The sequence below is a fragment of the Hyla sarda genome, chromosome 5 (assembly GCF_029499605.1).
Source record: "Hyla sarda isolate aHylSar1 chromosome 5, aHylSar1.hap1, whole genome shotgun sequence".
Taxonomy (NCBI): Eukaryota; Metazoa; Chordata; class Amphibia; order Anura; family Hylidae; genus Hyla; species Hyla sarda.
This window is the reverse complement of record NC_079193.1, coordinates 321,547,950-321,573,947: the sequence shown is the minus strand read 5'-3', so window position 1 is coordinate 321,573,947 and position 25,998 is coordinate 321,547,950. Positions and strand designations below refer to the sequence as shown.

The following is a 25,998-nucleotide window of genomic DNA, read 5'->3' as shown; positions in this document are numbered from 1 at the left end:
GAGGTCCAGGAGCTTCAAGTAATTCTCCAGCATGAGGAAGAGAATAATCCTTTCCTCTCGCACATTTCTGCATTCCTGGCAGAGTTCCCTTTAATAAGATTGGGAAACCGTAGTAACAGCCACTATAAGGTTCAAAGGGGTATTTTTTTCTTCTTCAAACTTTACTCCCATGTTGCCGAGTTATAATACAGTGTACTATGCTTCTATTACCTCTGTGCGCCACTTTGCCCCGTATTCATTCACAGGACCCACACCCGGAAGGGCCGTAGTGCAAGTCTTTTTAGGTTACTGTTGTCTCCGGCCTTTCCCAGCATTCCATGCGGCCAGAGACAATGGGGGATATTTATCAAAGGATTTAGACTGTTTTTTCCTGTCTAAATTTGTCGCACAGAAAGTCGCAGTCTAAATATGTGTGACTTTTCTGCGACTTTTGCTCTAGAGGATTTTTAGAACATGATGCATTCTAATTATTTTAGACAGAAAAATGCATTGGTGCTGAATTTATCAAAAGCGACTTTTCAGCGACAAGTCGCATCGGCTGAAAGTACGCCGAAATGTCAGACCATGCTGGAGCAGGTTTAAATACATTTCAAAGAAGCAGGAAAATAATCGGCAAATCACAGCAACCAATTGAATAAATCTTCTTTTATTTCATACTCACAAATATGTTACATGGGAAGAGGGTAGTGGGGGGGGACACAGGATGGCCACCAAGGACACACAGGATGGCGACCAAGGACACACAGGATGGCCACCAAGGACACACAGGATGGCCACCAAGGACACACAGGATGGCCACCAAGGACACACAGGATGGCCACCAAGGACACACAGGATGGCCACCAAGGACACACAGGATGGCCACCAAGGACACACAGGATGGCCACCAAGGACACACAGGATGGCCACCAAGGACACACAGGATGGCCACCAAGGACACACAGGATGGCCACCAAGGACACACAGGATGGCCACCAAGGACACACAGGATGGCCACCAAGGACACACAGGATGGCCACCAAGGACACACAGGATGGCCACCAAGGACACACAGGATGGCCACCAAGGACACACAGGATGGCCACCAAGGACACACAGGATGGCGACCAAGGACACACAGGATGGCGACCAAGGACACACAGGATGGCGACCAAGGACACACAGGATGGCGACCAAGGACACACAGGATGGCGACCAAGGACACACAGGATGGCGACCAAGGACACACAGGATGGCGACCAAGGACACACAGGATTGCGAGCTTGGTCGCCATCCTGTGTCCCCCCACTACCCTCTTCCCATGTAACATATTTGTGAGTATGAAATAAAAGAAGATTTATTCAGCCGGTTGCGGTGAGTTGCCGATTATTTTCCTGCTTCTTTGAAACGTCTTCATGCACTATTGTCAATCAGAGCACCACCTCCAGCATTCTTAGTCCAAGTCTGCCATGTCATCATTGTTCTACACTCAAATGGGGAAGTAGTGCCGTGCTGGCTAGCTACGAACCAGGTTTAAATACAGTCTACAGTGGGTGGCAGTGTGGAAAGGATTTACTGAAGTAATGCTGTGCACATACACACTGCGGTTCATTCACACTATGGATATTCCAAGCAGAACTCTGCTCTGGAGTTCAGATACAGAAAATACAGTGCAGAAGCCTCCCAGTGGCAGAAATTCCGGACTCCACCAAAAGAATAAAACATGTTCATTCTTGCAGCGGAATGTGCTCGGAAATGCAATGCCCTCTATTGAGACTGAGCATTTCAGAGTGGTCCTAGCGCCAGCATAATCTGCCAGCACCTGCAATGGACATAATCTCATAATGGGAGACTCAACAAGACCTGTGCTGAGGAAAAGTGGAGCAGTGTGCCATAGCAACCGATGAAACTGCTTCTTTTATTTTTCAGTGGCCTTTTCAAAAATGGAAGAAGCGATCTGATTGGTTGCTATGGGTAACTGGTCAATTTTTCCTCTGCGCAAGTTTTGATGAACCTCCCCCGTAGTGTGAATGAGCCCTAACAGCTACATTGGTCTTGCCACTTGGTTTTGCATCTAAAAGTGTTATTTTCCTGTTGTGGTGACCCACGGTGTATGGCAGGACCACGGGGTGTAGCGGTGTAGGTGGATGGGGCAAGATGGTATTAACCTCAGGGGCAAGGTGTTATTAACCCCTAATGTTCGTGATGCCAGAGTGGTTTTTGGGTACCAGAACCACCCAAACGGTATCTCTGCTATTCGAATAGCTAGGCAGTGAAAAAGAGAGTCCACAACCAGGCTATGGTTTAACGGAGGCTTTACTGAGGTCAGGTAGGTGTTATCTTCACAGCTCAGCCAAAATCCCAGAGAGGTTGCCAGGAACACAGAAGGACCTCGCAGCTTGCTGGGACTAATTATACTTGTGATAGGCGTTTGGTAATTGACTTGAGGCTTGACTAGACTAGTGACAGCAGACATAGACTTGACTTACTGGAATGACTGTAGATTTGAGGCCTTCCAGGTACTGGACACCATCTGGCGTTTGCTGGTCTCAGTAAAGTGATGATGGTACAAGAGAGAGAATTGTAATGGCTGCCCCCTTATATAGAGGGGGGTTGAGCCAAAGCCCATGGGTCAAGCTGCGGGTCATGTGTTAAACTGGTGCCCTCTGGGTAACATGTGATAACATAAACATAACATGTGACATTTCACAGGTCCTTTAGACATTTACTGGAGTCCTCCAAAGGTCCTTTATACTGACTATACATTGACATACTGACTATAGTCCTATTACATGAAATAACACTATAATAACAGCAGGGGAGACATTGCAGGAGAGCCCCCAGATCACCGAGGGACTCAACCTGACAGAGCCTAAGTGTAGTGCATGACCATGTCCTATACTGGGACATCACACTGTAAAATCACATGGACGTCAATTTAAAAACTAAATGGATTTAACTTCACTTTCTTTGCTCAGAAAATCCCCAGAATCTAAAAGGTCAGGCCGGCTGCCAATCCCTACTGCTGTATTATTTTAGAATATGTTAGTTTTACAGATAACACAAGGAAGACATCTCAGGACTTTACCATCCCTAACAAAGTTTTTCCATTGTACTGACATTACTAAATGAATGACACCAGACAGACTCCAGTCATTCTACAGCAATAAAAAAATGATATAATTGTTTTATGGGTTGTACAATGAACAATTCCTCTTTATAGGAGTGGATTAAATTTCCACACACGTCGCCAGATTCAATATTATGGACGAGCAAGACATTATAATAGTGTCAGACACAACATCCTATTCATGACTGGACACAATATGGCAGCCAGCAAAACCACTCCTAGGGCCAGTTTTACTCTAAGCAATGTGCTAAATGTTTGCACATTTTAATAATCCAGCAGGCACTAGGATGGCTCGAAAATGCGTCTTCACCATATAAAAAGGTATGTCCTCAGCCTCCTCTGCTACTATACATGCTAGTGTCTAAATTTTAAAAAGATGGCCATCTTTATGTGTTTTCATGGTGCTTTCACTACAGGACTCCAGAGATTTGTCCAGCACTACAGTGACATAATATTACGGTAAAAATCAGTCCTGCAACTTGAATGTATCCCTACTTAGGGCTGGGCGGTATGACCAAATGCGTGTATCACGGTATTTTTTAAACTTTTGGCAGTTCCACGGTATATAACGTTATTTCCTAGCCCCCCCCCCCCCCCCCCGCCCCCATATTAATTACCAGCCCACATACCCATCGGGGTAAATACTCACATATCACCCGCATGCACTGCCCTCCTCGTCCTGTTTGTTGCGGCCACCGGCGCTGGCACTCTATACTGTGGGGTATCCTTATGCCCGGGCTGCAAAAGGAAAATAAAATCAACTTTAACGCACCTACGTCGGCCTTACGCTGGGGACGGGAATGTCAGACAGCCGTCAGCCTATCACCGGCCGCAGCGATGTTCCGCCTCGGCCGGTGATAGGCTGAGCGCAGTGTCATGTAAGAAGCGCTGACCGGCTCCTTACATGAGAGTGGGCTCAGCCTATCACCGGCCGAGGCGGAACATCGCTGCGGCCGGTGATAGGCTGACGGCTGTCTGACATTCCCGTCCCCAGAAAACAAGTGAGGCCGGTACTGGACCAACAGGAGGTGAGTTAAAGTTTATTCTGTTTATCTTTTGCAGCCCGGGCATAGGGATACCACACAGTATAGAGCAGTGGTCTCCAACCTGCGGACCTCCAGATGTTGCACAACTGCAACTCCCAGAATGCCCGGACAGCCAACGGCTGTCCGGGCATGCTGGGAGTTGTAGTTTTGCAACATCTGGAGGTCCGCAGGTTGGAGACCACTGGTATAGAGTGTCAGCGCCGGCGGCCGCAACAAACAGGACGAGAAGGGCAGCGCATGCGGGTGACATGTGAGTAGTACCCAGATGGGGACAGCGCTGGGCTAATAATTAATTGGGGTGGGGGGGCAGAACAGTACTCGCGGGTCACATATGATAGTTCCCCGATGTGGGGACAGCGCAGCGCAGGGCTGATTCATTCATTCCCGAGGGGGAGGGGCCAAACCGGTATTGCGGTATGGGTTAAAATTCATATCGTGCAGCACACAAATTTTGGTATTCGGTATGAACCGGTATACCGCCCAGACCTATCCCTACTTACGATTATTGTAAGATATCTGTGGTGTCCCGGTACAGAACACGTTACACTGCCATGCCTGAAATTGGCCTTAAGGCTGAGGCTGTACAATGATATTTTAAACACGATTTCTTCTAATGCAATGTTACATGAGACTGCACCACAAATCATACCATACTTATAAAACACATGAAATAAAAACTGTATAATATCACAGTCAATTTTAACCAATACTTATTGGAGGAAAATCCCACACAATTTGGATTTAGAGCATTGTGTTCATGTGATTCAGAGGGCCTCCTACTGCATCACTGTGATAGTGGTCTTTTAGTTACCGTAGAACCTTGGCCTAGTTGACATATCGTACATAGCATAAGAAATAGGTCTCAATTTAGAGCAGTCCATGTGTGCGTGCAGAATTAAACATTTACCACCACCGCCAATTGTAATATATGAGTCCATTATGTTTCACATTCTATGTTGTCCAGCAGTCAAACCCCCACCGATCAGCTGGTTATCACTTATCTTAGAGATAGGCCATAACTCCTTTTAGCACCATAGTGACAATAAAGGCTATATAATCATATTGTGGAGAATTTATCAATCGTTTAACCCTTGCTTTCTTGCTATTTAGACCTTTTCTTTCATGAAGTGTATTCTTTGCTCCGTAGTTTTGCAACTATATCAAGTAATTTTCTGCAGTGGCCAAATATGTAGGATTTGCGAATTTTTAGTTTGTCGCAACCCCGCAAACTGAGGTGCAAATCTACACCAACCCTGACCTGGTTTACAAAACTGAATGTGGAAAGTAGCACATCTGTCACATGGGTTAAAATGTAGCAGAAGAGGCTCCATACAAAGTGGAGTACTAAAGTTATAAATGTGTACCTCACCATTGTGATAGCCTGGGGGAGTAGGGTATATGGGGTGTAGCTGTGCGGTGACTAAAGGGTGTGTAGTTAACCCTTTCTATTTGTGACGCCAGGGTGAGGGCTTCTATGTGATGCTTGTCCTACCGCCATCCTTCCCAAGAGCGATAGGGAGGTATAGAATAATTGAATGTCCACAACCGGAGAGTTTGCTGGAACTTTTACTGAAGATTTTATGCAAGCTTCACAACAGGAACAGTCTCTACAAATGCAAATTCTCTTGGAGATTGACAAAGGTTGGGACCTTAAGCAGTTTTGAGTCCTTAGACTGATATGCGTTGTTCCACTGGATTTAGGGGAATTAGTTGCGGTCCAGTAGTCACGCTAGCTTTAGCGGGCATTGGTTTAGAACTCAGGGTTTAGGTTCTGCTGAGGCCGGTAGGTTTTCAGGCCTAGTGTGTCTTTGAAAGTTGCGCAGATCCGTCCTGTTAGTCCAACATCCACGAGAGCAGCAACCCAAGAGAGCGATAATTGGCTACAGCTCCCTTATATGGGCAGGGGCTGGACAAGAGCTGATTGACACAAGTATTGGACCAATCACCATTACACAGAATTATGGGTAGCATGTGACCCAAGGACCTCCAAAAGGTCCTCTAACATACTATAGAAGATTGAACATGGTCACATGACCGAAGGTCCTGTGACGCTAACAAGGCAAGTACTATACATTATATTAAATATACACTATTATTATTAAATATATACATATAAACATCACAACATTGGAGTAGAAGAGAGGCGACAAGGGGCTGTCCCACCTGGGGGACCCTACTTGAGCGTAGTTACTCTGACTTTGGGGACCACCATACAAGGTACGGTATGCAATAAGGTACCGGGACACCACACCATATTTATCACATGCCCTGCACCATTTCATACATTTAGTGCACATACACAGATTCCACCACACAAATAAAGAAGTAAAAAAAAGGTTCACGTACACCACTCTTGATGAATTCCCCCCCCATTGTTCCCACTATTACTAGCAACAAAGGCCATAGAAGTATATTAGGGAACTGCTTTATGACAGTGCCATAGTGATAATATTCAAAGAATAATGTCAGTCTCCAAACGGGATATTCCAAGTAATAAAAGCTTCTATATTGCTCTAAACTAAAAAACATGACAAAAACATGGAATAAAAACAACAACGTTTCAACTCAACAAGCAAGTCTTTGTCAAGTTCCATAGTGATGGCTTACCTTAGATGTACCAATGACTTGTACTCCACACTCTGCAGATCACCCTGTTAGCAATATAAAGAATACAGACAATGATTTCCTATGACTATTCCATTTTATAGTAACCTGACAGCAAGTCACAACGTCACATTACATCATAATACGGATGGAAATATCCTCATGGAAGAAATGAGTCACGGGTCACCAAACTCTCTGGTGGTTTTTGGAATCACTTTCTAAATTCCTGAACTGAGTCACATAAAGTAATTATTTACAATGTAAGCCACAACTCTGCTCCAGAATCCCGGAGTACTTATTCCAAGAATTCACCATAACATGTAAGTGTACATTGGGACCTCTAGGGCCAGGACACCCTCTCAGGCCACTGTCATCCACATTCTTCTGTCAGTTCCCGGTAACTTTATATATGTGTGTATATAATTCGTAATCATAATTCACTTTTGCCTCTTTCAACTACATTCTTTGCCTTGTTTCTGGACCCTCTGTGTGCCGTTCCTCCCCCATCCTCTAAGTCCCTAAAATATGTTCTCTCTTTCAATTACGTGCCTTAATACTAATGTAGTCCAGATGTCCTTAGAATGTGTGGCAGACTATCATAGCTTTTGGTGTCATGTGACTTTTAATGTATGCCTAAAGATATCCTCCCATTGTTAAAATCAAATCTTGGAATGCCTGGGACGTTGTCCTGGTGCTATGTGACTATTGGAATAAAAGTTTTTGGAGACTCAGAGAGAGGAGATCCCCTACCACACAAAATGTAGCTGTCATGATTTGGAGGTAGTAGGGAGCAATGAGCCCTAAGCTTTCCCTAAAAAAAAAAAAACTCTCCCGGCCTACTTGCCCATCCATCCTAAATGGAGGATTGACAACTTGGAGCCGGACCCTTCCTGTGCTAAAATGCATGGGCGTCAAAGTCAACAAAACAAACAGAACTGTACAAAGTCGGGGAACATGTCAGGAACATAACGGGAATACAATAACCAACAAAGAGATATATAGATACAAAGAAAGCAAGAAATAGCATACTAACAGGTCAGGATATTAAGAGCACTGTTCACGCTGGAATACACTAGACACCCCACTCCAATCATGGAGGGACATCAATACCAAAGCCAAATAGGCTCCTAGCCAGCGGGCACTCTCCACCGAGTGATCAGGATACTAGCCTAGGAGGAAACAGAAATCCTAAATACAAGAAAACTTGGGTGCAGGCACAAGACTAACTCACTATTAGATAGATGGATTAGCACAAGGCTCAGAACAGGATTCTATCCTAGGAGATCAAGGATCAAACAAGGATCAAAACATGGACTAGAGAACACAAAGCAGAACAAACAATACAAGAATACTAAAACCTGAAAAAGGTACTGAAACAAAGGAAGCTAAAATCTATATATCAAACAGGACAGATAACAATGGTTAAAACTCAGGATAAATGTGCTCAGACAGACATAGGGGGAGATTTATCAAAACCTGTCCAGAGGAAAAGTTGCTGAGTTGCCCATAGCAACCAATCAGATTGCTTCTTTCATTTTTCAGAGGCCTTTTCAAAATGAAAGAAGCGATCTGATTGGTTGCTATGGGCAACTCAGCAACTTTTCCTCTGCACAGGTTTTGATAAATCTCCCCCATAGTGAAAATAACGCAAACATGGTCAGAGTAACAGATGTAATTACCAGCCAAGAACAGCACCTGAAGAGGACTTATATATCCTGCCAATGCTGAAGGCTGGAAGCATTAACTCTTCCCAAACCAGGGAGAATAAACACAGAAACTGTTCAGACATAAACAATGTCTGAACAGGACCCAAAGCAGAAAATACAAAAACACTGAAAAATGGACATTACAGTAGCTGTAATGCTTTGCTTTCTTTTTGCTTTGAATGAATGCCTACCTGGTGAATGTATGTCAGCACACAGACAACATGGGGGTAGACGAAAATATTACCACATAATTTCCTACTTCACAGGGGGCTCACCTTTGACTGCCATTCCCAGCATACAGATTTGGAATCATATAGCATGTATTGGTGACGTGTTCACCACTTCAGGCAAAATACATAACAGAAATCTACAGATTGGGATTGTTATGTGTAGGATAAGATTAGTAGCATTTTTTAAAAGTTTATAGAACCTATGTAAGGAAAATCTGATCACACATTGGGAAGAATTAGGCATGTAGCTATCTTTACTGGACATTGAGTCTGAACAGTCACATATACACTGCTCAAAAAAATAAAGGGAACACTAAGATAACACATCCTAGATCTGAATGAATGAACTAATCGTATGAAATACTTTCGTCTTTACATATGTATGACAACAAAATCACACAAAAATTATCAATGGAAATCAAATTTATCAACCCATAGAGGTCTGGATATGGAGTCACACTCAAAATCAAAGTGGAAAACCCACTACAGGCTGATCCAACTTTAATGTAATGTCCTTAAAACAATTCATAATGAGGCTCAGTAGTGTGTGTGTGTGGCCTCCACGTGCCTGTATGACCTCCCTACAATGCCTGGGCATGCTCCTGATGAGGTGGCGAATGGTCTCCTGAGGGATGTCCTCCGAGACCTGGACTAAGGGTACGTTCACATGACGGACCCTCTGTCTTCTGCCTTTACATGTGCCTGCTCTGAGTGGCAATACGCCGCTACGGACACAGTGCGATGTGTGAGTCGCCGCATGCATGCGCAGTATACTCGAGGGATCTGAGGATCTCATCTTGGTACCTAATGGCAGTCAGGCTTCCTTTGGCAAGCACATGGAGGGCTGTGCGGCCCCCCAAAGAAATGCCACCCCACACCATTACTGACCCACCACCAAACAGGTCATACTGGAGGATGTTGCAGGCAGCAGAACGTTCTCCATGGCATCTCCAGACCCTGTCACGTCTGTCACATGTGCTCAGTGTGAACCTGCTTTCATCTGTGAAGAGCACAGGGCACTAGTGGCAAATTTTCCAATCTTGGTTTTGGGCTGTAAGCAAAACCTCACCTGTGGACCAGCCTCATAGAGTCTGTTTCTGACCGTTTGAGTGCACACATGCATATTTGTGGCCTGCTGGAGGTAATTTTTCAGGGCTCTGGCAGTGCTCCTCTTGCTCTTCCTTGCACAAAGGCAGAGGTAGCGGCCCTGCTGCTGGGTTGTTGTACTGACCTGTCTCCTGGTAGCGCCTCCATGCTCTGGACACTACGCTAACAGACACAGCAAACCTTCTTGCCACAGCTCGCATTGATGTGCCATCCTGGATGAGCTGCACTACCTGAGCCACTTGTGTGGGTTGTAGACTCCGTCTCATGCTACCACTAGAGTGAAAGCACCGTCACCATTCAAAAGTGACCAAAACATCAGCCAGGAAGAATAGGAACTAAGAAGTGGTCTGTAATCACCACCTGCAGAACCACTCCTTAATTGGGGGTGTCTTGCTAATTGCCTATAATTTCCACCTGTTGTCTGTTCCATTTGAACAACTGCATGTGAAATTGATTGTCAATCAGTGTTGCTTCCTGAGTGGACAGTGGGATTTCACAGAAGTGTCATTGACTTGGAGTTACATTGTGTTGTTTAAGTGTTCCCTTTATTTTTTTGAGCAGTGTGTATTAATATATTGCTAGATACCTCTGGCTGAGTTTTATCGAGTGTTGAAATTCAACATGCCCAATCCTTCTTTTCCCCTCACATGATGAGTTTAAGCCCCTCATGCATAGATCGTTGTTCAGTACTACCAAAATCTGTAGGTTTTGATAACTTTTCTCTAATGAGTAAGGGGTTAGTCCGTCAGCACAATTAATTTTATATTTGGCTCAAAGCACTGTAATAAAATAAAAAAAAAAGAAGAAACCAAAACCTACTCACTCATCTGCCCAGCCGTCATTCCCCCAGCTCCTGGTCCCTGCATGGTCCCTGCAGGAAATGCATGCACAGCCAATCACTGCTGAGGCAAGTCACCAATGTCCATAATGATTGGCCGAGCAAGCGGTTCCTGCAGGGACAACACATCACTGGAACCAGTAGAGAGCTCTCGGAATGGCAGAGATGAGGGATTGGGGCAGGCGAGTATGGTTTCTTTTTTATTGTTAAAGCACCTGGAAAAAACTACGTGTCACGGCAATACTTCTTTCATCCTTGGATCACTTTGATTCTCATATAACAATTATCTCAGTACAGGGGCTTTTATCGAAGGGTGTGTTCACACGTCCAGGTTTGTAAGTGCAATTATTGAATACAAAGCGAAAAATGGATGTGAAAACAGAAGAAGTGTCCGTCTTTCCTTTATAGTGTCCCTGTTCCTGGCTTTGTATGCAATTATTGCAATTGAAAACCTGAACATGTGAACACACCCTAAGGAAGTTTCTTTCAGATAACTGTCTTTATGGGTCCATTCACACTGAGGCAACTTCCTCAATGGTTCTACGGCATCCAAAATCTGCTACAAATCTCAGGACTTAAAGGGGTACTCCACTGGGCAAGCGTGGAAATAAATGTTCCGAACGCTGTTTTCGCACTGCAGGGGTCGGTCATGCCCCCCTTGTGATGTAATGACCACGCCCCCTCAATGAAAGTCTATGGGAGGGGGCGTGACAACGCCCCCTCCCATAGACTTGCATTGAGGGGGCTTGGCCTAGACATCACGGGGGCGTGGCTAAGTCCCGCAGCAAAAACAGCATTCGGAACATTTAGTTCCACGCTGGCCAGTGGAGTACCCCTTTAAGTGCTGTCCCATTGACAGATGGCACTTCTCTGTTTTTAAATTCTGATGGAAGATTAAACAAGTTAAATTTTCTGTCTGAATCCAATTCCTTGTTGGATGTTCCACTCCGGAACTTCAGATGTGTTAACTAAGGCCATGTTCCTACGGCGGAATTTATGAGCAAAATTCAGCAGAAATATTCTGCTCGCAAATTCCGCTGCAGCAGAATCCCATTGATTAAAAGGGGATTCTGCTGAAACAATGCACCTGTTCAATGTTTCTGCAGATTCTAATTGAAAATGCATTGCCGTCTATGGAGATGGCGCATTTCTGATCACTCTTAGCAGAACATGTAAATGTGCGGAATGTCCGCCCGCGTGATCCAGGCAGACATTCTGCACATTTCATGCCGTGTGAACATAGCCTTTTCAGCAGAATCCTATCCAAATTAATGAGAGGCTGCTGCAAGCAGATTGCTTGCAGAATCTCTGTAGTGTGAACAGGGCTTATCTATTCTGTCTAAAGTGTTGCCCCGGGAATGCTCTATTGGGCACGGATAAACCCCTCTACACACTGGGCAGCAGTTGCCAAGGTAATGGTACGATACCCAGCGAGTTTCCTGCACAGTCCTATTCTTTTTAATAGAACCTGCGGACAGTGCTCATTTATAGCTGCCTTGGCAACGGTCTTGCCCAGAGCGGCGCTGCGTCTCTCCATGCCCATCCCAGTTAGTACACAGTAACATGTCTGACCAGCTGTCTGCTGTGGACTTTTCACTGCTTCTCATCTGTGTTCATAAAAGTGATGCTGGGACTATATAGAAGAACTAAAGTATTAGTGAATCTCCATAGCGCAGTCCTGGACAATAGTGCAGGACCTATATCAGTGTTTCCCAACCAAGGGTCCTCCAGCTGTTGCAAAACTAAAACTCCCAGTACTACTACAACTCCCCAGTACATAACATAGGTCAGGGTTTCCCAACCAGGGTGTCTCCAGCTGTTGCAAAACTACAACTCCCAGTACTACTACAACTCCCGAGTACATAACCTAGGTCAGTGTTTCCCGACCCGGATGCCTCCAGCTGTTGCGAAACAACAACTCCCAGCATGCCCAGACAGCCAGCGGCTGTAGCCCACTCATCTAGAGCTGGGAATTGTAGTTTCGAAACAGCTGGAGGCATCCGGTTCGGGAAACACTGACCTATGTTATGCACTGCAGGTACATCTATAGCAGTGATCTCCAAACTTTGGACCTCCAGATGTTGCAAAACTACAACTCCCAGCATGCCCAGACAGCCAGCGGCTGTAGACCACTCATCTAGAGCTTATCCTCGAGAAAACCCACAGAACCCAGGGCTGACCAAAAACGAGCAGACATTACCATTAGCTTTGTATGTAAATCGTATAAGATGTGTATATAGTGATTGTACGGACACACTGTTTAGGTGTATACAGCAAGAAGAAAAGGCCGAACCTTACAGCAACAATCCCGAAGCCAAACCCTGTGGTAAATGCTATTGGCATAGTGTATATATGTATACGTATAATATGCCTATAGGCCCAGGGCAAACTACTGTACGTGGTCCCACTATGTGTGTAGATACATAACTTTACAGAGCACTGGGGCCTCTCCCTGACACAGACATGCAACCAGCAGATGCACCCCACCCAACAACCAACACATAGCAGGCATATAGCAGTACCCACCTCTGTATATGAGCAGCGCCGTCCTCTCCTCACTGTCTATAGTGTGTGTCTAGTATAGTGAGCTGGGAGAAGTCTTCCCCTCCCTCTCTATTCTCCTCCCAGCACTCTCACCCCAGTGACAGGATTTCCTACACTCTAATCCACATAGCAGAGCCGCCTCACGGTGGGGGTAGTGTGTTCGGCCTTGTCTGACGGGATTGGAATTACACCGAGTTTACACACTTATTGTTTGTTGGCTACAGATGGTATCTGGAAAACAATAAGGAATTATAATTATTATCATCCAACTCATCTACACAGGGGGGAGCGGCAGTGGTCTGTTCTTTATATCAGTATATTACACTGTACTTCTTATAGAATGACTGTATGATTGTATGTATTTTATGTTACCAATTGTACTTTATAATGACATCACTCATTTTACCTTAAAATGTATGGCAAACAACCCCCCTCCCCCCAAAAAAAACAGGAGCTAAGCTGATACCAGGGAACACTACCTGAAAAGGTTGTGTAATGAGCTGCTTTGTATATTCCCCTATATATATATATATATATATATATATATATATATATATATATATATACCGTATATATATAGATGCAAATCATAAAATGTTGCAGTATCTTGTAATACCTTTTTTTATTGGACTAACAGCATTTTGTAGAGAGCAGCTTTTGGGATTCCTCCCTTTATCATCTCACAGATATGCAGGGGTTAAGACAATAGATGTGGAGAATTCACACTAAGATGGGCCATAAATTGTCCTGTTATGGGAACATAGACTGAATAGATAACATGAGAAAAGGGGGGAGCAGGGGAGAGACTGATAATTAGCAGGACATAGTGAGATACAAAAGAGAACACAGTGCAGGTTATAAGAGAATCCAGTATATAGTACAGGTTATAAGAGAATACAGTATATAGCACAGGTTATAAGAGAATACAGTATATAGTACAGGTTATAAGAGAATACAGTATATAGCACAGGTTATAAGAGAATACAGTATATAGTACAGGTTATAAGAGAATACAGTATATAGCACAGGTTATAAGAGAATACAGTATATAGCACAGGTTATAAGAGAATACAGTATATAGTACAGGTTATAAGAGAATCCAGTATATAGTACAGGTTATAAGAGAATCCAGTATATAGTACAGGTTATAAGAGAATACAGTATATAGTACAGGTTATAAGAGAATACAGTATATAGCACAGGTTATAAGAGAATCCAGTATATAGCACAGGTTATAAGAGAACACAGTGCAGGTTATAAGAGAATCCAGTATATAGTACAGGTTATAAGAGAATACAGTATATAGTACAGGTTATAAGAGAATCCAGTATATAGTACAGGTTATAAGAGAATACAGTATATAGCACAGGTTATAAGAGAATACAGTATATAGTACAGGTTATAAGAGAATACAGTATATAGCACAGGTTATAAGAGAATACAGTATATAGTACAGGTTATAAGAGAATACAGTATATAGCACAGGTTATAAGAGAATACAGTATATAGCACAGGTTATAAGAGAATACAGTATATAGTACAGGTTATAAGAGAATCCAGTATATAGTACAGGTTATAAGAGAATCCAGTATATAGTACAGGTTATAAGAGAATACAGTATATAGTACAGGTTATAAGAGAATACAGTATATAGCACAGGTTATAAGAGAATCCAGTATATAGCACAGGTTATAAGAGAACACAGTGCAGGTTATAAGAGAATCCAGTATATAGTACAGGTTATAAGAGAATACAGTATATAGTACAGGTTATAAGAGAATCCAGTATATAGCACAGGTTATAAGAGAATACAGTATATAGCACAGGTTATAAGAGAATCCAGTATATAGCACAGGTTATAAGAGAATACAGTATATAGTACAGGTTATAAGAGAATACAGTATATAGTACAGGTTATAAGAGAATACAGTATATAGTACAGGTTATAAGAGAATCCAGTATATAGTACAGGTTATAAGAGAATACAGTATATAGTACAGGTTATAAGAGAACACAGTATATAGTACAGGTTATAAGAGAATACAGTATATAGTACAGGTTATAAGAGAATCCAGTATATAGTACAGGTTATAAGAGAATACAGTATATAGCACAGGTTATAAGAGAATACAGTATATAGTACAGGTTATAAGAGAATCCAGTATATAGTACAGGTTATAAGAGAATACAGTATATAGTACAGGTTATAAGAGAATCCAGTATATAGTACAGGTTATAAGAGAATCCAGTATATAGTACAGGTTATAAGAGAATCCAGTATATAGTACAGGTTATAAGAGAATACAGTATATAGTACAGGTTATAAGAGAATACAGTATATAGTACAGGTTATAAGAGAATCCAGTATATAGTACAGGTTATAAGAGAATCCAGTATATAGTACAGGTTATAAGAGAATACAGTATATAGCACAGGTTATAAGAGAATACAGTATATAGTACAGGTTATAAGAGAATCCAGTATATAGTACAGGTTATAAGAGAATCCAGTATATAGTACAGGTTATAAGAGAATACAGTATATAGTACAGGTTATAAGAGAATACAGTATATAGTACAGGTTATAAGAGAATAAAGTATATAGTACAGGTTATAAGAGAATACAGTATATAGTACAGGTTATAAGAGAATACAGTATATAGCACAGGTTATAAGAGAATACAGTATATAGTACAGGTTATAAGAGAATACAGTATATAGTACAGGTTATAAGAGAATCCAGTATATAGTACAGGTTATAAGAGAATACAGTATATAGTACAGGTTATAAGAGAATACAGTATATAGTACAGGTTATAAGAGAATCCAGTATATAGTACAGGTTATAAGAGAATACAGTATATAGTACAGGTTATAAGAGAATACAGTATATAGTACAGGTTATAAGAGAATCCAGTATATAGTACAGGTTATAAGAGAATACAGTATATAGCACAGGTTATAAGAGAACACAGTATATAGTACAGGTTATAAGAGAATACAGTATATAGTACAGGTTATAAGAGAATCCAGTATATAGTACAGGTTATAAGAGAATCCAGTATATAGTACAGGTTATAAGAGAATACAGTATATAGTACAGGTTATAAGAGAATACAGTATATAGTACAGGTTATAAGAGAATCCAGTATATAGTACAGGTTATAAGAGAATACAGTATATAGTACAGGTTATAAGAGAATACAGTATATAGTACAGGTTATAAGAGAATACAGTATATAGTACAGGTCATAAGAGAATCCAGTATATAGTACAGGTTATAAGAGAATACAGTATATAGTACAGGTTATAAGAGAATACAGTATATAGTACAGGTTATAAGAGAATACAGTATATAGTACAGGTTATAAGAGAATCCAGTATATAGTACAGGTTATAAGAGAATACAGTATATAGCACAGGTTATAAGAGAACACAGTATATAGTACAGGTTATAAGAGAATACAGTATTTAGTACAGGTTATAAGAGAATACAGTATATAGCACAGGTTATAAGAGAATACAGTATATAGTACAGGTTATAAGAGAACACAGTATATAGTACAGGTTATAAGAGAACACAGTATATAGTACAGGTTATAAGAGAATACAGTATATAGTACAGGTTATAAGAGAATACAGTATATAGTACAGGTTATAAGAGAATACAGTATATAGTACAGGTTATAAGAGAATACAGTATATAGTACAGGTTATAAGAGAATACAGTATATAGTACAGGTTATAAGAGAATACAGTATATAGCACAGGTTATAAGAGAATACAGTATATAGCACAGGTTATAAGAGAATACAGTATATAGTACAGGTTATAAGAGAATCCAGTATATAGTACAGGTTATAAGAGAATCCAGTATATAGTACAGGTTATAAGAGAATCCAGTATATAGTACAGGTTATAAGAGAATCCAGTATATAGTACAGGTTATAAGAGAATCCAGTATATAGTACAGGTTATAAGAGAATACAGTATATAGTACAGGTTATAAGAGAATACAGTATATAGTACAGGTTATAAGAGAATACAGTATATAGTACAGGTTATAAGAGAATACAGTATATAGCACAGGTTATAAGAGAATACAGTATATAGCACAGGTTATAAGAGAATACAGTATATAGTACAGGTTATAAGAGAATCCAGTATATAGTACAGGTTATAAGAGAATACAGTATATAGTACAGGTTATTAGAGAATACAGTATATAGTACAGGTTATAAGAGAATACAGTATATAGTACAGGTTATAAGAGAATACAGTATATAGTACAGGTTATAAGAGAATACAGTATATAGTACAGGTTATAAGAGAATCCAGTATATAGCACAGGTTATAATAGAATACAGTATATAGTACAGGTTATAAGAGAATACAGCATATAGTACAGGTTATAAGAGAATCCAGTATATAGCACAGGTTATAAGAGAATACAGTATCGCGCAGGTTATAAGAAATTTTGATAATGAGATAAGAAGCTCAAATCCACATTAAGTCTCCTGTTTTTCGAGTCAAAAAACAGTATCATTTTGGCTTCAAATGTCTTTCTCTCTTGAGTGTTTTTGAAGTTCCCTCTCAGTATCTTGATTGTAAGGTCATGTATGGAGCGGCCTGTTTGGGTAAAATGGTGTCCAACTGGGGAGCAGTAGTCATTTTCTTTATGGCGGTTGATGGAATGTCTGTGTAGATTCATCCTTTCGTTAAGTTTCCGGCTGGTTTCACCAAACTACCAGGTATCATCGCATCTGCTCCAACCCTGATGACAGAGACCTGCACCTACAAACACTGTCTGAGAAATTCAAACAAAAAGGATACAAACCTAGGACAATCAATAGGAAAATACACTCCGCCCTTCACACACCACGGAACACCTGATACAATACAGAGAGATACAACCATCACCACACGTACCACTAGTAGCCACATACAATCCGGCCCTTGAAGAAATAAGAAAAATGATCAAGGACCTACAGCCGATATTGGCGGAAGATGAGATGCTAAAAGAAATCTTCCCTAAACCTCCCATCTTGGCCTTCAGATAACCACACAATTTAAAACAAAAGCTGGTCAGCAGAAAATTACCAACAGAAAGAACAGACACAGAGAATGGGACCAAACCCTGCACCAAACCTCGCTGTAAACTCTGCCAACATATCTGCACCAAGGTGGAAGCCACCCACAACAACAAGACCTATAACATTAGGGGACTATACTGCTGCACATCCCGAAATGTGGTCTGCATGATACAATGCACCAAGTGTGACATGGGATGCTACATTGGTGAAACCAGCCGGAAACTCAACGAAAGGATGAATCTACACAGACATTCCATCAACCGCCATAAAGAAAAGGACTACTGCACCCCAGTTGGACACCATTTTACCCAAACAGGCCACTCCATACATGACCTTACAATCAAGATACTGAGAGGGAACTTCAAAAACACTCAAGAGAGAAAGACATTTGAAGCCAAAATGATACTGCTTTTTGACTCGAAAAACAGGGGACTTAATGTGGATTTGAGCTTCTTATCTCATTATCAAAATTTCTTATAACCTGTACTATATACTGTATTCTCTTATAACCTGTACTATATACTGTATTCTCTTATAACCTGTACTATATACTGTATTCTCTTATAACCTGTACTATATACTGGATTCTCTTATAACCTGTACTATATACTGGATTCTCTTATAACCTGTACTATATACTGTATTCTCTTATAACCTGTACTATATACTGTATTCTCTTATAACCTGTACTATATACTGGATTCTCTTATAACCTGTACTATATACTGGATTCTCTTATAACCTGTACTATATACTGGATTCTCTTATAACCTGTACTATATACTGGATTCTCTTATAACCTGTACTATATACTGGATTCTCTTATAACCTGTGCTATATACTGGATTCTCTTATAACCTGTGCTATATACTGGATTCTCTTATAACCTGTACTATATACTGGATTCTCTTATAACCTGTACTATATACTGGATTCTCTTATAATCTGTGCTATATACTGGATTCTCTTATAACCTGTACTATTTACTGTATTCTGTCACGATTCGGCTGGCTGGAGGTGGATCCTCTGTGCCAGAGAGGGATTGGCGTGGACCGTGTTGGTGGACCGGTTCTAAGTTGCTACTGGTATTCACCAGAGCCCGCCGCAAAGCGGGATGGTCTTGCAGCGGCGGTAGCAACCAGGTCGTATCCACCAGCAACGGCTCAACCTCTCTGACTGCTGTAGATAAGCGCGGTACAAGGGAGTAGACAAGAGCAAGGTCGGACGTAGCAGAAGGTCAGGGCAGACAGCAGGGATCGTAGTCAGGGGCAACGGCAGGAGGTCTGGAACACAGGCTAGGAACACACAAGGGAACGCTTTCACTGGCACAATGGCAACAAGATCCGGCAAGGGAGTGCAGGGGAAGTGAGGTATAAGTAGGGAGTGCACAGGTGATAACACTGATTAGGCCTGCTGCGCCAATCAGTGGCGCAGTGGCCCTTTAAATTGCAGAGACCCGGCGCGCGCGCGCCCTAAGGAGCGGGGCCGCGCGCGCCGGGACAAGACAGACGGGGAACGGGTCAGGTACGGGAGCCGGGATGCGCATCGCGAGCGGGCGCCTCCTGCAACGCAAATCGCATCCCAGCTGGGAGTGATATTGCAGCGCACCCGGTCAGCAGGTCTGACCGGGGCGCTGCGAATGAGAGGATGCTGCGAGCGCTCCGGGGAGGAGCGGGGACCCGGAGCGCTCGGCGTAACAGTACCCCCCCCCCTTGGGTCTCCCCCTCTTCTTGGAGCCTGAGAACCTGAGGATAAGACTTTTGTCTAGGATGTTGTCCTCAGGTTCCCAAGATCTCTCCTCTGGGCCACAGTTCTCCCAATCCACCAAAAAAAATCTTTTGTACCCCTGACAATCTTGGAGGCCAGAATCTCCTTCACAGAGAAGACGTCAGACGAACCGGAAACAGGAGTGGGAGAAACAACTTTGGGAGAGAAGCGGTTAAGGATGAGTGGTTTAAGGAGAGAGACATGGAAGGCATTGGGAATACGGAGAGAAGGAGGAAGAAGGAGTTTGTAAGAGACAGGGTTAATCTGGCACAAGATTTTGAAAGGACCAAGATAGCGTGGTCCCAGTTTGTAACTGGGGACACGAAAGCGGACATACTTAGCGGAGAGCCATACCTTGTCTCCGGGAGCAAAAATGGGGGGAGTTCTTCTTTTTTTATCAGCAAATTTTTTCATCCGGGATGAAGACTGTAAAAGAGAATTTTGGGTCTCTTTCCATATGGTGGAAAGATCACGAGTCACTTCATCCACAGCGGGCAAACCAGAGGGCAAGGGAGTAGGGAGGGGAGGAAGAGGGTGACGGCCGTACACCACGAAAAATGGGGATTTAGCAGAAGATTCGGAGACTCTGAAGTTGTATGAGAATTCGTCCCATGGTAGAAGATCTGCCCAGTCATCCTGGCGGGAGGAAACAAAATGCCGTAAATAGTCACCCAGGACCTGATTAATTCTTTCTACTTGCCCATTGGATTGGGGATGATAAGAAGAAGAGAAGTTTAATTTGATCTTGAGCTGTTTACAGAGGGCCCTCCAGAATTTAGACACGAATTGGACGCCTCTATCCGAGACGATATGCGTGGGCAAACCGTGAAGGCGAAAAATGTGTATAAAAAATTGCTTTGCCAACTGAGGCGCTGAAGGAAGACCAGGAAGAGGAATAAAATGTGCCATCTTGGAAAATCGATCAACGACCACCCAAACAACTGTGTTGCCACGGGATGAGGGCAAGTCCGTAATAAAGTCCATACCAATCTGTGACCAAGGCTGTTCAGGAACAGGCAGAGGATGAAGGAGACCAGCAGGCTTCTGGCGAGGAGTCTTATCCTGGGCACAGACAGTACAGGCCCGCACGAAATCAACAACATCAGTCTCCAGAGTCGGCCACCAATAAAATCGAGAGATGAGTTGAAAGGATTTTTTGATGCCCGCATGGCCTGCGAGGTGGGAGGAGTGTCCCCATTTGAGAATCCCGAGACGCTGGCGTGGAGAAACGAAGGTCTTCCCTGGAGGAGTTTGCCTGATGGAAGCTGGAGAAGTGGAGATCAGACAGTCCAGAGAAATGATGTGTTGCGGAGAGGCCTCTACTTCAGAGGCATCAGAAGAACGAGAGAGGGCATCGGCCCTAATGTTCTTGTCAGCAGGGCGAAAATGGATTTCAAAGTTAAAACGGGCAAAGAACAACGACCACCTAGCCTGGCGAGGGTTCAGTCGTTGGGCAGACTGGAGATAGGAGAGATTCTTGTGATCAGTGTATATAATAACTGGATATTTTGATCCCTCCAGCAGGTGCCTCCATTCCTCAAGCGCCAATTTAATGGCCAGTAGTTCTCGATCACCAATGGAGTAGTTTTTCTCCGCCGGAGAGAAGGTCCTAGAAAAAAAACCACAAGTAACAGCATGCCCGGAAGAATTTATTTGTAGAAGAACTGCTCCAGCTCCCACTAAGGAGGCATCTACCTCCAATAGAAAGGGTTTAGATGGGTTTAGATGGAGCAGAAGAAAAGGCAGACTTGAGATGTTTAAATGCGTCTTCCGCTTGGGGAGACCAGGACTTAGGATTGGCATTTTTCTTGGTTAAAGCCACGATAGGAGCCACAATAGTGGAGAAGTGTGGAATGAATTGTCTGTAATAATCGGCGAACCCCAAAAAACGTTGGATAGCACGGAGTCCGGAGGGGTGTGGCCAATCTAACACGGCAGATAGTTTATCTGGGTCCATTTGTAGTCCCTGGCCAGAGACCAAGTATCCTAGGAAAGGAAGAGATTAACATTCAAAGAGACATTTTTCCATTTTGGCATAAAGTTGATTGTCCCGAAGCCTCTGAAGAACCATGCGGACATGCTGGCGGTGTTCTTCTAAGTTGGCAGAAAAAATCAGAATATCGTCCAGGTAAACCACAACACAGGTATATAGGAGATCACGAAAAATTTCATTAACAAAGTCTTGGAAGACGGCAGGGGCGTTGCACAGGCCAAAGGGCATGACCAGATACTCAAAGTGTCAATCTCTGGTGTTAAATGCAGTCTTCCATTCGTCCCCCTCCCTGATGCGGATGAGATTATAAGCACCTCTTAAGTCCAGTTTGGTAAAGATGTGGGCGCCTTGTAGACGATCAAAGAGTTCCGAGATAAGAGGTAAGGGGTAGCGTTTTTTTACCGTGATTTTATTAAGTCCGCGGTAATCAATGCAAGGGCGTAGGGAGCCATCTTTTTTGGACACAAAAAAAAATCCAGCTCCGGCAGGAGAGGAGGACTTGCGGATAAACCCCTTTTTTAAATTCTCCCGGATGTACTCCGACATGGCTTGGGTTTCTGGAGCAGACAGAGGATAGATTCTGCCCCGGGGTGGAGTAGTACCCGGGAGGAGGTCAATAGGACAGTCATAAGGCCTGTGAGGAGGCAAAGTCTCTGCTTGCTTTTTGCAAAAAACATCAGCATAGTCCAGATAGGCCTTAGGAAGACCAGATACCGGGGGAACCACAGGGTCATGACTGTGAGTACTGGGAACCGGTTTAAGACAGTCCTTGTGACAAGAAGTACCCCAGTTCTTGATTTCTCCTGTGGACCAATCAAGGGTTGGGGAATGGCGTTGAAGCCACGGTAATCCAAGAAGAATTTCTGAAGTGCAGTTAGAGAGGACCAAAAATTCAATTTTTTCGTGATGGGGTCCAATGCACATTAGGAGAGGTTCCGTGTGGTAACGCACGGTACAGTCCAATATTTCATTGTTAACAGATTTGATGTAGAGGGGTCTGGCGAGACTGGTCACCGGGATGTTGAACCTGTTGATGAGAGAGGCCAAAATAAAATTTCCTGCAGATCCGGAATCCAAGAAGGCCATAGCAGAGAAGGAGAAGGTAGAAGAAGATATCTGCACAGGCACAGTAAGGCGTGGAGAAGCAGAGTTCACATCAAGAGCTGTCTCACCTTTGTGCGGAGTCAGCGTACGTCTTTCCAGGCGGGGAGGACGGATAGGACAATCCTTCAAGAAATGTTTAGTACCGGCACAGTACAGGCAAACATTCTCCATGCGGCGTCGTGTCCTCTCTTGAGGTGTCAAGCGAGACCAGTCAACTTGCATAGCCTCCACGGCGGGAGGCACAGGAACGGATTGCAGAGGACCAGAGGAGAGAGGAGCCGGGGAGAGAAACCGCCACGTGCGAACAAAGTCCATATCCTGGCGGAGCTCCTGACGCCTTTCGGAAAAACGCATGTCAATGCGGGTGGCAAGATGAATAAGTTCATGCAGGTTAGCAGGAATTTCTCGTGCGGCCAGCACATCTTTAATGTTACTGGATAGGCATTTTTTAAAGGTTGCGCAGAGGGCCTCGTTATTCCAGGATAATTCGGAGGCAAGAGTACAGAATTGGATGGCGTACTCGCCAACAGAAGAATTACCCTGGACCAGGTTCAGCAGGGCAGTCTCAGCAGAAGAGGCTCGGGCAGGTTCCTCAAAGACACTTCGAATCTCCGTGAAGAAGGAGTGTACAGAGGCAGTGACAGGGTCATTGCGGTTCCAGAGCGGTGTGGCCCATGACAGAGCTTTCCCAGACAGAAGGCTGACTACGAAAGCCACCTTAGACTTTTCAGTAGGAAACTGGTCCGACATCATCTCCAAGTGCAGGGAACATTGCGAAAGAAAGCCACGGCAAAACTTAGAGTCCCCATCAAATTTATCCGGCAAGGATAATCGAAGGCTGGAAGCGGCCACTCGCTGCGGAGGAGGTGCAGGAGCTGGCGGAGGAGAAGATTGATGGAGCTGTGGTAATAGCTGCTGTAGCATCACGGTCAGTTGAGACAGCTGGTGGCCTTGTTGCGCTATCTGTTGCGACTGCTGGGCGACCACCGTGGTGAGGTCGGCGACAACTGGCAGCGGGACTTCAGCGGGATCCATGGCCGGATCTACTGTCACGATTCGGCTGGCTGGAGGTGGATCCTCTGTGCCAGAGAGGGATTGGCGTGGACCGTGTTGGTGGACCGGTTCTAAGTTGCTACTGGTATTCACCAGAGCCCGCCGCAAAGCGGGATGGTCTTGCAGCGGCGGAAGCAACCAGGTCATATCCACCAGCAACGGCTCAACCTCTCTGACTGCTGAAGATAAGCGCGGTACAAGGGAGTAGACAAGAGCAAGGTCGGACGTAGCAGAAGGTCAGGGCAGGCAGCAAGGATCGTAGTCAGGGGCAACGGCAGGAGGTCTGGAACACAGGCTAGGAACACACAAGGGAACGCTTTCACTGGCACAATGGCAACAAGATCCGGCGAGGGAGTGCAGGGGAAGTGAGGTATAAGTAGGGAGTGCACAGGTGATAACACTGATTAGGCCTGCTGCGCCAATCAGTGGCGCAGTGGCCCTTTAAATTGCAGAGACCCGGTGCGCGCGCGCCCTAAGGAGCGGGGCCGCGCGCGCCGGGACAAGACAGACGGGGAACGGGTCAGGTACGGGAGCCGGAATGCGCATCGCGAGCGGGCGCCTCCTGCGTCGCGAATCGCATCCCGGCTGGGAGTGATATTGCAGCGCACCCGGTCAGCAGGTCTGACCGGGGCGCTGCGAATGAGAGGATGCTGCGAGCGCTCCGGGGAGGAGCGGGGACCCGGAGCGCTCCGCGTAACATATTCTCTTATAACCTGTACTATATACTGGATTCTCTTATAACCTGTACTATATACTGTGTTCTCTTATAACCTGTACTATATACTGTATTCTCTTATAACCTGTACTATATACTGTATTCTCTTATAACCTGTACTATATACTGTATTCTCTTATAACCTGTACTATATACTGGATTCTCTTATAACCTGTACTATATACTGGATTCTCTTATAACCTGTACTATATACTGTATTCTCTTATAACCTGTACTATATACTTTATTCTCTTATAACCTGTACTATATACTGTATTCTCTTATAACCTGTACTATATACTGTATTCTCTTATAACCTGTACTATATACTGGATTCTCTTATAACCTGTACTATATACTGTATTCTCTTATAACCTGTACTATATACTGGATTCTCTTATAACCTGTACTATATACTGGATTCTCTTATAACCTGTACTATATACTGGATTCTCTTATAACCTGTACTATATACTGTGTTCTCTTATAACCTGTACTATATACTGTATTCTCTTATAACCTATACTATATACTGTATTCTCTTATAACCTGTGCTATATACTGGATTCTCTTATAACCTGTACTATATACTGTATTCTCTTATAACCTGTGCTATATACTGGATTCTCTTATAACCTGTACTATATACTGTATTCTCTTATAACCTGTACTATATACTGGATTCTCTTATAACCTGTACTATATACTGTATTCTCTTATAACCTGTACTATATACTGGATTCTCTTATAACCTGTACTATATACTGTATTCTCTTATAACCTGTACTATATACTGGATTCTCTTATAACCTGTACTATATACTGTATTCTCTTATAACCTGTGCTATATACTGTATTCTCTTATAACCTGTACTATATACTGTATTCTCTTATAACCTGTACTATATACTGTATTCTCTTATAACCTGTACTATATACTGGATTCTCTTATAACCTGTACTATATACTGTATTCTCTTATAACCTGTACTATATACTGTATTCTCTTATAACCTGTACTATATACTGTATTCTCTTATAACCTGTACTATATACTGTATTCTCTTATAACCTGTACTATATACTGGATT

General features: G+C 43.2%; 2 protein-coding genes across 4 annotated transcripts in view; one reads left to right on the top strand and one right to left on the bottom strand.

Moving 5' to 3' along the window:
* RMDN1 (regulator of microtubule dynamics 1) overlaps window positions 1–25,998 on the top strand; it is a 69,723-nt gene that overhangs the window by 2,545 nt on the left and 41,180 nt on the right. The gene's annotated exons all lie outside the window — the stretch shown is intronic.
* The window catches only part of CPNE3 (copine 3), a 102,536-nt gene that overhangs the window by 64,088 nt on the left and 12,450 nt on the right, over window positions 1–25,998 (bottom strand). The window contains exons 2-3 of one of the 3 annotated variants that reach the window (XM_056522282.1): window positions 13,167–13,415; window positions 6,763–6,806 (exon numbers count right to left, since the gene is read on the bottom strand). The gene's annotated coding sequence lies outside the window, so the exon portion shown is untranslated. The remainder of the gene's footprint in view (window positions 1–6,762; window positions 6,807–13,166; window positions 13,416–25,998) is intronic. The other 2 variants (XM_056522284.1, XM_056522283.1) reach the window with 2 other exon arrangements.